We start from the raw sequence: 16257 nt of genomic DNA on the forward strand, positions 1-16257 counted from the left end.
GGGGAGCGGAAGGTTGGGGAGCACGGAGGGAAGTCGGCTGCCAGGAGCAGAGGGGAACGGCTTGCCAGCCCTGAAGGGAACAGGAGCCACCTGAGTGCAGGGCACCAGGGCCACAGGGAGGACACCTGGGCTTTGGGCCTGGCTTTGCCGCTAAGCAGGTATGTTACTCTGGAAAAGCCACCTCCCCTTTCTGGGCCTCAGTTTCCTTATCTGTAAAATTAGTTGGTAGGCCACTAAGGTCCCTTTCAACTTTGAAGTTTTGGGATTCCTGGGAGCAGCTTGATACGGCACCCACTGGATAGCCCCGCTCTGGCTGCAGCAGGCAGAATCAAGCCCCTCCCGGCACCGTGGGCCTGGCAGGCTCCTGGTGGGGAGGCCTTTGTATTTGTTTCTCCTACCAGGTCTGATGCCTCCTTAATTCTCACCCCTTGGCTGACCACCCTACCCTCTGTGGGTGCTTGGGAAATGTCTGCTAAACAGAACTGGGGAGAATTGAGTTAAACCTCATCGGACAGCCGGCAAGAGGCACAGTGGTGTGACGAAGTCATGGCTCAACGACTACAGCACGGATCCCGGTTCCCCCCTTCCTAGGTGTGAGGATTCGGGTGCTTGGCTTATCCTCTAGGGGAGCTTCGGTTTCCGTATCCATAAAATGGGGCTGATATCACCTACTCTCAGGGTTGTGATGAGGGTGTAATGAGTCCATGTTGGCAAAGCACCGGGAACGTGACTAGCCCAAGGAGGGCGAGGGATCTGTAGATGGAGATGGTAGGTCATTCTGGGGTCAGAGTGTCTGCTTCGGTGAGTAGGGACAGGAGGCAGGGACAGGAGGCCTGCCACATGGGGGTAGAAAGGACACTTCAGACACTGGAAAAATACCCTCTGACTCCCAATTTCTCTCTTATGTGGAGGTGGCGATGAAAGCAATGGAGCCGAGCCTGTCACCTCCAAGGCGTGCCCTTCTGACACCCAACACGAAAGGTGCCCAATGCTAAATTCACTGTTTTGCTCATCTGATGGAAGCCAGGCCTTCATCATCCTGCTTCTCTCAGGCCCCAGATTCTGGTGTCCAATTATCTTTGATTCCGCATCTCCTGTCTCCACATCTAGTCTGTCTAGGTGTCCCCGGGGGGCAGCTATCATCCCCCCCCCTGCATCCTGCCACAGCCAGCACCCTGCTCCCTGAAATATGCTCCCTTCCGCTGTGCTCCTGCTTCCATCCCGTCTTCCTCCAACCCTGTTTTCAGCACGTTGCTCCTTGCTCGGTAGTCCCTGGTAGCACCCTGTCGCCTCAGATCCAGACACGCCACCCGGCATCCGAGCCCTGGTCACCATTTTCACCCTCCCCTACTCCGTCTCATCTCTGGTTACTCCCCACCAGCCGTCTTTCCCGTGTTTGACTTTGCTCACACCAGTCCTCCCATAGGATGTCCTCACCCCCTCAGCCCTGCCAATTCTTACCCTTCATTTCTTTTTTTCTTTCTTTTTTTTAATTGGTGTTCAATTTGCCAACATATAGAATAACACCCAGTGCTCATCCCGTCAAGTGCCCCCCTCAGTGCCGCCACACAGTCACCCCCACCCCCGCCCACCTCCCCTTCCACCACCCCTAGTTCGTTTCCCCGAGTTAGGAATCTCTCATGTCCTGTCTCCCTCATTGATATTTTCACTCATTTTCTCTTCTTTCCCCTTTATTCCCTTTCACTATTTTTTATATCCCCCAAATGAATGAGACCATATAATGTTTGTCCTTCTCCGATTGACTGAAGCATCATACCCTCCAGGTCCATCCACGTCGAAGCACATGGTGGGTATTTGTCATTTCAAAAGGCAGAGGAATATTCCATTGTAAACATAGACCACAGCTTCTCTATCCATCATCTTTCGATGGGCACCGAGGCTCCTTCCACAGTGTGGCTATTGTGGACATTGCTGCTAGAAACATTACCCTTCATTTCTTTCCAAACCTCTGCCCCGAGGGCTTCTTTCCCAGAAACTTTTCCCGGGGAGCTCTCGTTGACCCATTCGCACGCTTCCTTCCTGTGCCCTGTGACTAAGAACCAGATTCTTGAGATGAGTCTGAACCTATTTATTCAATTCAATTCCACCAAATGTGCCAAGCACTGTCAAGATGCCCCAGAGGACACAACAGACAAGCCGCATGTGAACCCTGCTTTCAAGAAGTGTAGAAATCATATGGTTGGGGGATGTAACTTCAAATAGAAAGTGATGTGTCCTAGAAGAGTTGTCCCCCCTCAGAATGTTTTTGAGCACTATATGCCAGGCAGTGTGCTAGTTGCCAGGGATGTGTCAGTAAACAAGACCGACCTCGTCCCTGCTCTCACGGACCTCGAAGTGTATTACAGGAAAATGACAAATCAACAAGTAATGACAATTCCAGGTACGGTGGGGAAGATCTGCAGGGCTGCTGGGAAACCTAGACCAAGGGCCAGAGGAGCCCAGAATGGTAGCGAAGAGGCTTGGAAGTTAGTGGGGGCTACTTGAGCTGGTGCAGGGTGGTAGGCAGAAGAGTGGCCCTGCCCAAAACGTCCACATCCTAATCCCTAGAACCTGTGAATAGATTACCTTCCATGGCAAAGGGATTTTACAGATGTTAAATGAAGTTCGTGGGGATGGGGAAAGTAGCCTGGATTATTCAGATGAGCCAAATCTAATTAGAACGAGCCCTTAAAAAAGGGAAGCCTTTTCTGGTTGTGATGAGAGATAGAGATGTGACAATGGAAGCAGGGTCAGAGGAATTGAAGATGGCAGGGGCCACGAGCCAAGGAATGAGGGCAACGTCCAGAAGCTGGGAAGGGCAAGGATCAGAATCTCGCCCCCCTTGCCCCTGCCCCAGAGCCTCCAGAAGGAACTTAATTTTAATTTAGTGACAGTTGTGTGGACTTCTGACCTACAGAACTGTGAGATAATAAATCTGTGTTGTTTGAAGCCACCAAATTCATGGTAATTCGTTGCAATAGAAATGAATAGAAAACTAATACAGCCAGGAGGGTGGTCAAGATTTGGAACAGAATTCAGGAGCAGGGTGACAGTGGGGAAGGACATTCCAAGGGGAGGGGAAGTAGGAAGAGCAAAGAGATGGTACCGGGAACATACATGTAGGGGAGGAGCAAATGGTTCAGTTTGGCTCAAACAGGGCAAGTGGATGGGAAGGGAGGGCAGAAAGATAAACCAGGGCCAGAACTTCATGACAGCAGAGGATCCATGTGAGCCAGGGAATGACCCCAGGGCCCTGGCTTGGGGTTCCCACAGGGCTAGGACCAGGCAACCTCAGGAATGTGCTGCCTCCAGCAGAGGAGGCTGAATGGAGCTCTGAGCTTCCTGCTGCCTCCTCCTGGGACTATCGGTCTCCATCCTGCATCTTGCTCTCCACTCCCAGATTTGAAGCTCTGGGACTTAGACCACAGCCCAGATCCTTGGATTCCCTCTCTGGTGCCTGCCTTTACCCCAACAACCCTAATAGCAGTTGGCCTGAAAAGGCCAGGGCTTGTATCTGTACCAGAGCTGAAGGTCTGGGGTCCTCCTGGGGATGCTTGGTTCTCCTGAGGAGGGACTTGTCATCACCCCCAAACGGTGCCTGCTATCCCTGACGTCGGTGCCCCTGCTCTTTCTCTATGCCCCAGCAAAGCTTATCTGTCCGGTGCCTTTTAGCTCAAGCTCCCACGAAATGATTAACTGCCTAATTCATGCGCCGGCACCCGCGCTCTAGTCCCACCAGGGAATAGCTACAACGAAAGCATCATCCAACCTAAGCAGAGAGTGAAGCTCAAGGGCTAGAATTCAGATACTTGTAACAGGCTCTAAGGGACAGTGATTTGCAGTACAGGCAAGCCCTTGACCTACCTAATAGGAAGCCATCACTCTACCCATAGATGGCGGGTCAGGGGCCCAGGGATGTCCTTGAGATGATGTGGGCACCATCCTCAGATACCCTGGGTATGTCCGCTGTCTCTGACCACAGCAGGATTTTTCAGGCATCGGGGGGCACAGAGCTGAAGGCAGAGGGTACCCAGCATAGAGTCGACTCTCCCAGCTTGGCATCAGCCTGGACACGTGTACTCTTTTTTATCTGGGTCCCCAAAGTGGCCTTTGCACAGACAGGCTGCTCTCCCACGACCGACTGGCTAAGATGACTCTTAGCCAAAGAACGATTGTATTTAATTGAATACAACTCCGAATGGAAGCATTATTCTCTCTAAAGTGTAATACATGACATAGACATTGCCTAGTCACACACACACACGCGTATGTAGTACACGTACACACGTTTAAATTTAAAAATTTAAATTCTGGACCCGCTTTATGCCAGTCCTTCTACCAGCAGTTATTAATCAGGCACCATTATGCGTGTGATCTTGCCCTAAGTGGCGCCTTTCCCTCTGCTGTGTGTTTCTTGGCTCACCTTCTTCCACTGTGTGTCCTCTCCCGGCTACGGGCTTGCCGGCACTGCAGAAGTAGAGAACAACAGTTCACTTTGGGATTCAGTTTTCTTAACCACATCACGTACCTTGGGTTCCGTTTGATCAGCTCACGAAAGTACATTAGGCAGGATGGGGTTTAGGTAAGTCCCTGGGCCCAGAAGTCATAAGATCTGGGTTCCAGTTTGAACTCACTCATGTCCAAGCACTAGCCCTCTAGGGCCTCAGTTTCTCCCTAAGAGGATTTGTTTGGAATAGCAGCTCTAAATCTTTTTTGGTCTCATGTCCTGTGGAATAATAAGAAATTTATATATTGGGGATGCCCGGGGGTCTCAGTGGTTGGGCCTCTGCCTTCGGCTCAGGGCGTGATCCCAGAGTCCCAGGATCGAGTCCCACGTTGGGCTCCCTGCATGGAGCCTGCTTCTCCCTCTGCCTGTGTCTCTGCCTCTGTGTGTCTCTCATGAATAAATAAATAAAATCTTAAAAAAAAAAAAAAGAAATCTATATATTGGTCTCTGCCATGGTTCCTGACACAGAATTCCTAAAATCCTCTAATTTTCGGAATGACAGCAATATCTGGCATACACTCCTAAACCCTCGGGAATTCCTGGCTGATGGGAGCATCTTTTGTTCTAATAAAGTGACTCTTCCTGGGCTCCTGGGTGAGGGCTGATGACTAGGAAGGCCAAGCCAGGAGCGCCTGGGTGGCTCACGTGGTTAAGCATCTGCCCTTGGCTCATGGTCATGATCTCAAGGACCTGGGACTGAGTCCCGAGTCTCCCTCTGTCCTTCACTCCGCTCATGCTCTCTCATTCTCTCTCTCTCAAAATAAGTAAATAAAGTCTTAATTTTTTTTTTTTTTTTTTTTTGAAGGAAGACCAAGCCAGGATCAGAAGCTTGGAACTTTGGGCCTCATGCCCTATCTTCTGCAGTGGGAAGAGGGGCTGGAGAATGAGTTAATAATTGATCATGCCTGCACGACGAAGCCTCCATAAAAATCTCAAAGTGTAGGGTTCAGAGAACCTCTGAGTTCCTGAACACATGGAGGTACTGGGAGGGAGATGTGCCTGAGAAGACCGGGAAACTGCGCCCGTTCCTCACCTCGCCCTCCGCATCTCTGCCATCTGGCTGTTCCTGAGTCGTGTCCTGTGCTACTACTCTACGAATGAAAGTGCAAATTATTGAACCCAAGAAGGGGGCCAGGGGAACCCCGATTTACAGCTGGCCGGTTGGAAGCACAGGTAAAAATAGGTGACTCGCAACTGGCATCTGAACTAGGGGGAGGGGGACAGTCTTGTGGGACTGAGGCCCCGACCTGTGGGCTCTGCACTAGTTCTGAATACAGTCAGAATTGAATTGAATTGAATTGTGGGATGCCCAGCTGATGTCACGGGACTGCTTGACATGGGCAAAACCCACACGTCTGGCGTCAGAAGTGTTGAAGTGTGAGTGTGAGCAGAGAAGGGGAAACAGGGGTTTTCCCCTATTTTCATATCCCCTTTACACTTAATATTACCGAGGACCCCAAAGGGCGTTAGGCGATCCTATCCATCAGTACTAAAACGAAAACTGAGAAATTTTAAAAACAATGTATTTGTTTTAAAATAACAATAATAAAGTCATCGTGTCCATAAACATCTTTTGATGTAAAAAAAATCCCCTGTATTAAAAAAAAAAAACAAAAAGTGAGAAGAATGGTATTGTTTTTTGCTTAATCTCCTTAATGTTTGGTTTAATAGAAGACAGCTGGATTCTCACATCTGCATTCAATCAGTCGTGAATTATGTGCCAGCTCTTGTCGTCTGCCTCCGGGAAACCTCCCTGTATGCCTGGAAGAAAATGAGACTGGAAAAGATGATGAGGAAAATAGCTTGACCTTGCAATTGCCCTGAGCCTTGGGAGCCCACATGGTCCTCAGACCACGCTTTGAAAACTGCCGGCTTAGAAGACCCTGATATTTCCACCAGATATGACACTCGCTGGTCTTTCTGAGAATGCTCCGTGCCAGTGTTTTTCAAAATAGACCTCAGGGAATCACACTCCCAGGAATAATTTCATGGGATGTTCCTGTATGTGGGGAAATGTGGTTTCTGTGAGTAAAGGAGTTTGAGAAGCCTTAGTTTAAAGTAAGTTATGTGGATGTATTTTACTGCATGACTTTTTAGGTGCTTCACTATGATAATACTTGTTATGAGTCTCTTTTAAAAAATACTACTGTGTATAGGACGTCCCCCATGGTGTTAGCCAGAAACTCTTTTTTTTTTTTTTTTTTTCTCGAGAAGCAACTTTACAGACTAGTGTAACAAGGGACATAATTTGGGAAATGCTGCTCTAGTGACTTCTGGGTACTTTTTCCAAGTTTTAACAGATCAGATTCTATCAGGAATCCATTTTTCTCTGAATAAAATTCTGTAGGCACACTTTTTGGTTCTTTTAATGCAGAGATTTTATGATAGTCGTTTCTAGGGCTAAGAGAACCTTGGGTTGCTCAAAATTTGGCCTCTAGATAAGTTGCTGAAAATTAAATAGGAAGAAAATTAGAAATTATATTAATAGTAATATATATACATGTACATGTTGAGTGAATGAATAAGGAGCATTTCTTGATCATCTTCTATATGCCAACATTTTTGAAAACATAGCAGTCAAGACTGTGGTATCCGTGGAGTGACAGACACATAGATCAGTGGAACAGAACAGAGAATCCTGGAATAGACCCACATTGATTTTTGACGGAAGTTTGCAAAGCAATTCAGTGGAAGAAAGATAGCCTTGTCAACCAATGATGCTGAAACAACTGGACACCCATAAGCAAGACAATGCATCTTGACTAAAGTCTCACACTTTATTAAAAAATTACTCAAAATGGATCATAGACTGGGGCACCTGGCTGGCTTAGCTGGTGGAGCATCTGACTCTTGATCTCGGGGTCATGAGTTCAAGCCCCACCTTTGGGTATAGAGATTACTTTTAAAAAGTGGATCATGGGCTTAAATGTAAAATTTTTAGGAAATCTGTAAATTTTTAGGAAAATCTGTAAAATTTTTAGGAAAAAGTTCAAAAGAGAGAATTATTAAAATCTAGGTCTAACCAAAAACATTCTTACATTTGGATAGTTGGACAGAAAGCACAGTCCATAAAAGAAAAAAAAAGAAGTCAGACTTTGTAAAAATTAAAAACAGTTGCTCTGCTAAAGACTGTTGACAGGATGAAGAGAAAAATATTTGCAAATCACATGTGTGACAAAGGATTAGGATCTAGAATATATAAAGAACTTTCAAAACTCAGTAGTAAAAAAAATAAAATCAGAAAATGGGCAAAAGACATAGAGAGACATTTCACTGAAGAGAACACACAGAAGGCAAATAAAAACATGGAAAAATATTCAGCATTGCTAGCCATTTGGGAAATGCAAATTAACACCACAGGGCAATATCTCTATTTACCTGTAAGAATGGCTAAATTAAAAAAAAACAAAACAAAACAGTGACAACACCAAATGCCAGTGAAGATGTGTAGAAATTGGGTCGCTCATACATTGCTGGTGGGAAGGTAAAATGTTACAGCTCTCTGGAAAAGAGTCTGGCAGTTTCTTTTAAAATTAAATCCAGAGCCCTCATGAGACTCTAGACAATTATACTCCTGGACATTTAACCTAGAGAAATGAAGACTTAGGTTCATAAAATCTATACGTAAATGTTTATGGCATCTTTGTTGAAAGTAGCCCCAAACTGGGAGCAGCCCAGATGTTTTTCACTGGGTCAATGGTTAACCAACTGTGGTACCTCCAGACCGTGGAATACTGCTCAGCAGTAAGAAGGAATGAACCCTCGATACACACAATGACCTGGATGAATCTCAGGGAATTATGTTGAATTTAAATAGCCAATTCGAAAAGGTTATATACTTTATGATTCCATTTATACAACGTTCTTAAAATGGCAAAATTATAGAAATGGGGGAAAGAATGAAGAGGTTTCCAGGTATGGAGGAGGGAGTGTTGGTGGCCGACAGGTGAATATGACTCCAAAAGGGCAACACGATCCTTGCGGTTCCTTGCGGTGACGGAAATGTTCTGTGTCTTGACTGTATCAACGTTAATATCCTGTTTGTGACGTTGCACTATTATTGTTTTACAAGATGCTATCAAATGGGGGGACCTGAGTAATGAGTATAGGTAAGTTTTGTATGTTAGTTCTTTAACTACTTGTGAATCTATAATTATCTCTAAATAGAAAGTTAAACTTAAAAAAAAAATTACCTGGATGTCTCAGTGGTTGAGCGTCTGCCTTCAGCTCAGCACGTGATCCTGGTGTCCTGGGATCGAGTCCCGCATTGGGCTTCTCCTGCATGGAGTCTGCTTCTCCCTCTGCCTGTGTCTCTGCCTCTCTCTGTGTGTCTCTTGCAAATAAATAAATGAAATCTTAAAAAAAAATTACCTGAATTGGGCAAGATACAAACTCAAATTTGCTTAAATTATAAGCCAACCCGTATCATGGGGCTAATCCATGTCACGTTACTAATACTGGACTGGTTTTGACTTAGAAAAATGACAATTTCATACCGGTCAACCTAATACAACAGCAATGTATTGGTTCACATAAGTGGGAAGTTTGTGTATTGAACCAGTTTCATTCAGGCACAGAATAATGGATCAAACGATATCTCCAGGCCTCTGTCACTCTCTCCATCTCTGACTCTGCTTTCCTACATGAATTGGCTTTATTCTTAGGATCATTCCACACAATTGGAAAAATGCTGCTAATGACCATGGGCCTACATCTTCATGACTGTAGGCATCAAAGAAAAAGTGACCTTATCTACGTGCATAAATGTGACAAATATCAGGGAAGACTAATTGGATTTGCTTGGGTCACAAGTTGATCCATCAACCAATCGTTGTGGCCATGGTGGCAATTAACTCTGACTGTCCAGCCTGGTCATTCACTCTTCTCTATAGGGGGGACTCTGTGATCAACTCTATCAGGACCAATGGGATACCAAGCAGGCAAAATGACAGATGTCTACTCTTCTATCTAAGTCAATGGATGGATGGATGGATGGATGGCAAGGAAATAACAAATATATGCACTCATGTTTATTGTTTGTTTTTCACAGGGGAGTAAGAGAAGGACTATGCATAATTTATTTTATTCTAAAAGTAAATTTCTCTGTTTAAAGTTTTTCTTTACTAAGCATAGATCGCATTTTATTCCTTTTTTGAGGGAAAAAATATATATTCATTACTACCAGGGTACATTTATGAAAGACTGAGGTCTAGGATGGGTGAAGTCTGCCAAAAATTCTAATACTCAAAAGGCTCTTTTATGAAGCCATGTTTGTAACTTAGAGATGGAGGAAGGGGTGGGCCTGCTGCTTGGGTCGCAGTGCGTAATGCTCACGGTGAAGAGAGAGGAGAGGGAGCAGGACTTGAGACAGTGTTTTATGTCTGTAGATTCTGCCAAAGGCAATTGTCTTTTTATATGAACAGCAGCCCAAGATGGGTACAGTGATTACAACAGGTTACTCTCAGCCATTCTTCCCCAAATCACATCCCTGGCCTTCACAATTTTTTCTTGGTACATTTAGTAATCAGTTTTGTTTTTGTTAAACTCAATTTAAGACAATTTAATTTTTTTTTAAGCTTTAATGTCCTGGCTGCCTTGTCTCCTAATGCATCTGTGCTGTAAGGGAAGTTCAGTGAAACAGTCCCAACAGGGACCTGCTCCCGGTACATGATTTATTACTTAACGACCAGCATGTGGAGGGTTATTTGGTTGTTTAGACAGCTAGAGGAGGATCGCATGAGTTGTAAATGTACAATTTGTATAGTCAGAAGAACAATAACTTATAGGTTGATTATATCTTAATAAGGCCTCTGACTCCATTGTCTTGCTAAGGACTCTCTTTCCACCGGCATTCAAAAGGGAGACAAAAAAACCCCATCCTGCCAAATATTTTGTATTTTCGTTGAATTTCTTTTAATGAAGATCTAACAAATCTATAGTAAAGTACCTAAAGTGTACAGCTCAATCAATTTTTTACTATGTCAGACTCAGGCCTGGGAGTCAGGACCTGTCAGCGGTCCCTGTCCCCTGCTCTACTGTTAAAACTCTGTATGATTAAAGGCGGCATGTCCCCTCCCCTGAATTTCAGTTGCCCCAACCATAAGGCGACAGTATTAAACTGGGCCGGTGTTTCACAAAGCGTGGTGTGCATATGTAAGATGATTCGAAGTATCCCTGGAAGAATGTGTTTTTGCTTCGGTCGGTATGCAGTTTCTTTTTTAAACTTCCATATGGAGTTCTACTTCACGTACAATAAAATGCACAAATTTTTATTGAACAGTTCAGTGAATTTTTACCTAGGTACACAACATACAGCGCATATAAACCATTTCCAACTCCTCCAAAAGTTCTCTGGGCCCTACCCCAGTCACCATGCATCCCCTGGCTCCCACGGTAACCAGCACGCTGAGTTCCGTCAATATGAACTGGGTTTTTTGGCCTGTTCTTGAACATCCTGTAATTAAATCACGCAGTATCTACTCTTCATCTCTGCCTGGCCATTTTGCCCACCACAATATCTGTGAAAACCACCCACGTTGTCGCATGTGGTAGTAGTTCACCCCTTTGCACTGCCAAACAGTATTCCATTGGATGAATATACCACGACTCATTCATCTCATTGCAGTAGGCATTTGGATTATTTCTAGTTTGGGGCTATTGTGAACATAGTTACTATTCCTCTAAATGTCTTTTGGTGGATATATGTACTCATCTCTCTTGGGTGTGTTCCTAGGAGTCAGATTGCTGAGTAATAGAGCACTCAAATATTCAACTTTTGTTTTGAAAACTGGATGTACTGGTGTCCACTCCAACAGCGTATGAGAGTTGCAGGTGACCTGCACTGTTGCCAACACTCTGCATTATTACATAAAATCTTCTATGGATATAAGGAGGTGCATTGGGGATCCCGGGGTGGCGCAGCAGTTTGGCGCCTGCCTTTGGCCCAGGGCACGATCCTGGAGACCTGGGATCAAAACCCACATTGGGCTTCCAGTGCATGGAGCCTGCTTCTCCCTCGGCCTGTGTCTCTGCCATTCTCTCTCTCTGTGACTATCATAAATAAATAAAAAATTAAAAAAAAAACAAAGGAGGTGCATTGGGGGGGGGGGGGGCGGGAAATAGAGATCTCAAATGTTTTCAGATTTTTGTGGGAAATTTGTAACTCCAAGGTGGGTTTTTAGTGCCCTGGTAAACACACCTCCAGAGGAAGGAATTTAGAGGGGACACATTTGGGTAAAGAGCTTGGATGAAGAAAGAGCACATGCTTAGCCAACGGCAGAGACCACAAAGCGGTGTGTTAGGTGTGGAGGTGGAGTGGGGAACAGGGTCCAAGAAAAGGCAATATTTTGGAAGATAAGAGTCAGAGTCCAGAAGATCTTGTAACACTGTAATGAAGGCTGGATCTGTTTCCCACTTACACAGATACGGGATGGGAGAGATATGTAACATTCCCAAGGATATGTCAGCACTTTACACTAATGCAGTGTAAAGTGACTGACAAATTCATTTGACTCAGGCCGAATTAGCAGATGTTAAGACTTAAGAAGTCCTCTTGATTAGAAGAGAGAATTTTATCTTTGCTCTGCTCTGTACCAGGAGCCCGCTTCTGGGGCATTCTGTTCCGTTTCAGAGACACGTGCTATGAGGAGCACAGACAGGATGCATTTCAGGGCACAGTGCCCAGCATGTTGGAGAACTCGAAACCCTGCCACACAAGGAACAGATGTAGGAAGTGGGACATTGTTCTGGGAAAGAGAAATCTCAGTGATATGATAGCTGTCTTCAGCCATCTGAGGGCATGTCATGTGGAGGATGAATAGAATTCATACTGCATGACTCCAAAAGGTCAACGCCAACGGAGAAAACTTTCAGGTTGGTATCAGGAAGGATGTTTACCAAGGTTGGCTAAAGGAGGAAGAGGCTGCCTGGAGAGACTGTCCTGCTATCACCAAGGGTGTCCACATATCTTTTGGTTGGCTACTTGCTGAAGCTACCTGAGAGGGAATTTAAGGATCTGATGAAAAGTTTGACAAATGACTCTAAGTTCCCTTTTAGCTCTGAGATCCCATGAGTCTGGCATGGGTGACTTTGGATTTCCTGGAACCTCAAAACAGGGGATGAGTTAAGGATTCTTCAGCACCAATCATATTTCCATGTGAGTTGCTTCCCATAAGCACTAGGTGGGGAATTATGCCCGCTCCCACTCATTAGCTGAGACTCTGACAGTTAGGGGGCTCTGGTGGTAAGCAACAGAACCTGATTGGATACCCTAAGGGAAAAGGGAGTTTGTCGGAAAGAAGAGGAAAACCTAGAGAATCGGGCAGAATGCTGAAGAATAAGGCATGAAGCGGGCAGAAACTAGCGCATCCTCTCATAGCTTCGCCACAGGGTGAAATGGCAGCCGAGGGCCCCCGCCCCGCTCCTTGGCCCTACTCAGTGTTCCAAGTCCAGAAGGGGAGAGTGCCACCGACCTAATTAGGTCTTACACCTGCCCCTTGTCAAGAGAACTCAAGAAACATTGACGGTCAGCCCAAGGAAGTGTCCCAAGATGAAATCAGAAGGTATTATCAGAAGGGGCAAACAGGAGTGTCCCCTGCTTACGTCACCCCTTCCTCTCCTACTCAGGACAGCGCATCAGAGCCCCGGAGAGCATTTGATACGTTAGGAGGGGAACAACCTCCAACCTACTCTAATCTATCTTTAAAAGGGAAAGATGCACCCATCTGGACGCTTACATTTTTACGAGGAGCACATGTGACACATACCACAACTGTGTGATGAAAAACCAGAAACCTAAGAACATGACTCCCCCGGGGAGCCAGGCAAGCCGATGGGCTTGTGCATCAACAAACAGGTATCGGATGCCTACGATGTGTCAAGCGCTGTACTAGACACCAACACTTATTAAGCCGGTGCAAAAATGGAAAGGTTAAATATTTATCCTGCGTGAACGCAAAGGGCGAGGGCGAGGGCAGGGCGTCGGGCTCCGCGGCCCGGGTGGCCAAGGAGGATCCATTTCAGGCCGGGCCCGGGGCCCTCCCGCCGCCGCCGGCCAATCGCCGGCCACCCCGGCCCGCGGCCCTCGCCCTTGGGAGGAGGAGGCGACACCCCCGGGATGAGGACATTTCGGTCCCGGCCAGCAGCTGTCACCCGAGAAAGATTGAGATCTGCCCTCCAGGCGACAAGGCCTGTTGTACCCGAGACAGGCACAGCTCAGATTCCCTCCCTGGGATGATTAACCCCCGGGAAAAATGTGACAAATCCCCGGGCATCCGCCCTCCAGCCTGATGCCCTCCAGCCTGCGGCTCCCTGGCTTCGACCTTTCCCAGCCGGGCGGAGCCTGGAAGCTTCCAGGGAGTAATGTGGTGGGGGTGGGGGTGGGGGTGCACCCTCTCGGGGTGCAGGTGGGCACGCTGGAGACACGCCCGGGGGAGGCGGTGCCCAGCCCAGGCCGAGGTCAGAGACAGTGAGCCCGGCCGGTGGGGGTGCGCGGGCGCTTGGCTGAGCCCCGAGGTCACAAGGTCACTCGTCCTGCCATTGCCGGCGCGGGGTGGGGGGCCGGCCCGGATCTGGAGGCGTGGCGGCACGGGAGACACTAATCCGCAATTTCTGCGCCTAATCACTTCAGACAGGAGAGATTAAGCACCTGCACCTCAGGCTGCACTCACAGCTGGAAGGGCTGTGACCTTAGAGGCTTTCAGCTCGGCTGTCAGGGGCCCGGGCCGGGGCCTCCCAGGGAGGGACCGCGCAGCGCCCCCCACGCCGATCCCTGAGCTGGACGCGCTCCAGACCGCAGCATCTCCCGGGACCTCAGTTTTCACACCAGTTCAGTGGGTTGACCTAACCCTGGTGCATGTCACCGCCTTTTAAGAACAAAAGATAGAACCCAGAGAGTATTTGAAAGTTAAAACACGACAGAAGTCTATGGATCTCCCCGACCTCTCTGGCATGCGAGTTTGGTCACCAAAGAACACCGATTTAATTTTTTTTCCCCCTTAGTCTCTAATCCACTTGAGGGAAATCAGCCTCAAAGCTTGGAGAGATGAGGGTAGGAGGAGGGTTGCAGGGCGATGGTGGGGCAAGGGCTGCTTGCTTGTGCAGGGATTCTTTCACGGGACGAAGGAACCAAAGGACAGCCTGGCTTCTGACTTTTGTAAAGATTCCTGTGATCTTATGGATCCGCTGATGAGAGCAGGAGGCCACTGTTTTAAAAGATAAAGAGACTGAGGTCCAGACAGGGGAAGTGACTCGCCCAAGGGCACCCAGGTGTTGGCCTGAATCAGCTCTGGAATTTTTTTTTTTTTTAAGATATTGTTTATTTATTCATTAGAGAGAGAGAGAGAGAGAGAGAGAGAGAGGCAGAGACACAGGCAGAGGGAGAAGCAGGCTCCCTGCAGGGAGCCCGACGTGGGACTCCATCCCAGCACCCCGGGATCACGCCCTGAGCCAAAGGCAGACACTTTACCACTGAGCCACCCAGGCGCCCCAGCTCTGGAATTTCTTTGCAGCTTGTGAAACTAGCTTCCCTGACCCCAGACCTCAGCCTTGCCTTTCCCTAATCTTCAGGTTTTAGGATTGGGACCTTTCCCCCAAAGGGTTTGTGGGGTTGTTTTTTGTGATTGCAAAGCATCTTAAACTGCCCCCATAGAGCTGTTTTCTGACCCTGTCTCTCAAGCGGAGGCAGGAGGTTCCAAGGGTTAAAGAGTACTCCCTGGTGTGGCATTCAGCAGAGGTGAGATGTTCACAAGCACTTGCTCAGTTTACAACTTGCTGTTAATAGAGGCCATTAATCACAGCCAACTGCAGCTGGCTCCGCCTGGGGTAGGGATGGCTCACCATCCCTGGGCGGGGCAGGCGGCCGCAGTACACAGGGGGGGCCTCCTTCACTCACCCCTGAGGCCCAGAAATCTGTCCTGGGAAGGAGGCAGTGGGGTAAACGCTCCCATCATGGTGACACTAGCACATACCATTGGTGACCTGCTCTTTCCAGCTGAGTGTCCCAAATGCCCAACCCGAGTCAAATGCCTGACACGGTGTCTGGCACACGTTATACTTAATGAGTACATTTAAAGAGTCTGGTATTTGGAAGGCCTTGCCCCAAAACAGGGGAGAGGGAGGGAGAAATTTGGGCGGTTTCAACTGCCATCTGGGGGGCAGAAGCCTGCTGTGATTCATCTCTAGGCAGGTAGAAGCTGCTGCTGGGTATGTAGCTCATGGACAGAGTTTTCCTTGCAAGGAGGCAGTGGGGTGGGACACTACCCAGGTCGGGCTCAAGATGGGAGCTTCAGGGGCATCTGGGTGGCTCAGCCAGTTAAGCGTCTGCCTTTGGCTCAGGTCATGATCTTGGGGTCCTGGGATGGAGCCTGAGTCAGGCTTCCTGCTCAGCAGGGAGTCTGCCTCTCCCTCTCCCTCTGTTCCCTGCCCCTGCACTTGTGCTCTCTCTCTCTCAAATAAATAAATAAAAATCTTAAAAAAAATTGTGACCTTCATGTCTCAGAGCTTGCTTCTCTTTCTATGGCTTCTGGTGGGGCCCACACGGCTGTGGCTCTGAGTCCTGGACATCCATGACGTCTCTAACTGAGGACTCTGGACCCTGTTGGATTTACTTAAGATCAGAATTCTAGTGGACTAGGTCTAGGCAGGCCTCCTAACAGAGTCCTAGGTGCGCAGTGCTGAGGAGGTAGGAAGGCCCGCTATCATGTTCCAGAATGTTCTACCCCAGTTTTAGATTGTGTCCTGGAGCCAAACAC

The 16257-nt window shown here is 47.6% G+C and overlaps 1 long non-coding RNA gene across 2 annotated transcripts; it reads left to right on the top strand.

Annotated features, from left to right (window-relative positions):
* Positions 1–10: 10 nt before the first annotated feature.
* On the top strand, positions 11–16253 carry LOC112934576 (uncharacterized). 2 transcript variants are annotated; one of them, XR_011996421.1, is made up of 3 exons: positions 11–591; positions 5313–5680; positions 6179–16253. It is a non-coding gene; the product is annotated as an uncharacterized lncRNA (long non-coding RNA). The 2 variants fall into 2 exon arrangements; XR_003237977.2 differs by having other exon boundaries at positions 11–158.
* Positions 16254–16257: the final 4 nt, after the last annotated feature.

The sequence above is a fragment of the Vulpes vulpes genome, chromosome 13 (assembly GCF_048418805.1).
Source record: "Vulpes vulpes isolate BD-2025 chromosome 13, VulVul3, whole genome shotgun sequence".
NCBI lineage: Eukaryota > Metazoa > Chordata > Mammalia > Carnivora > Canidae > Vulpes > Vulpes vulpes.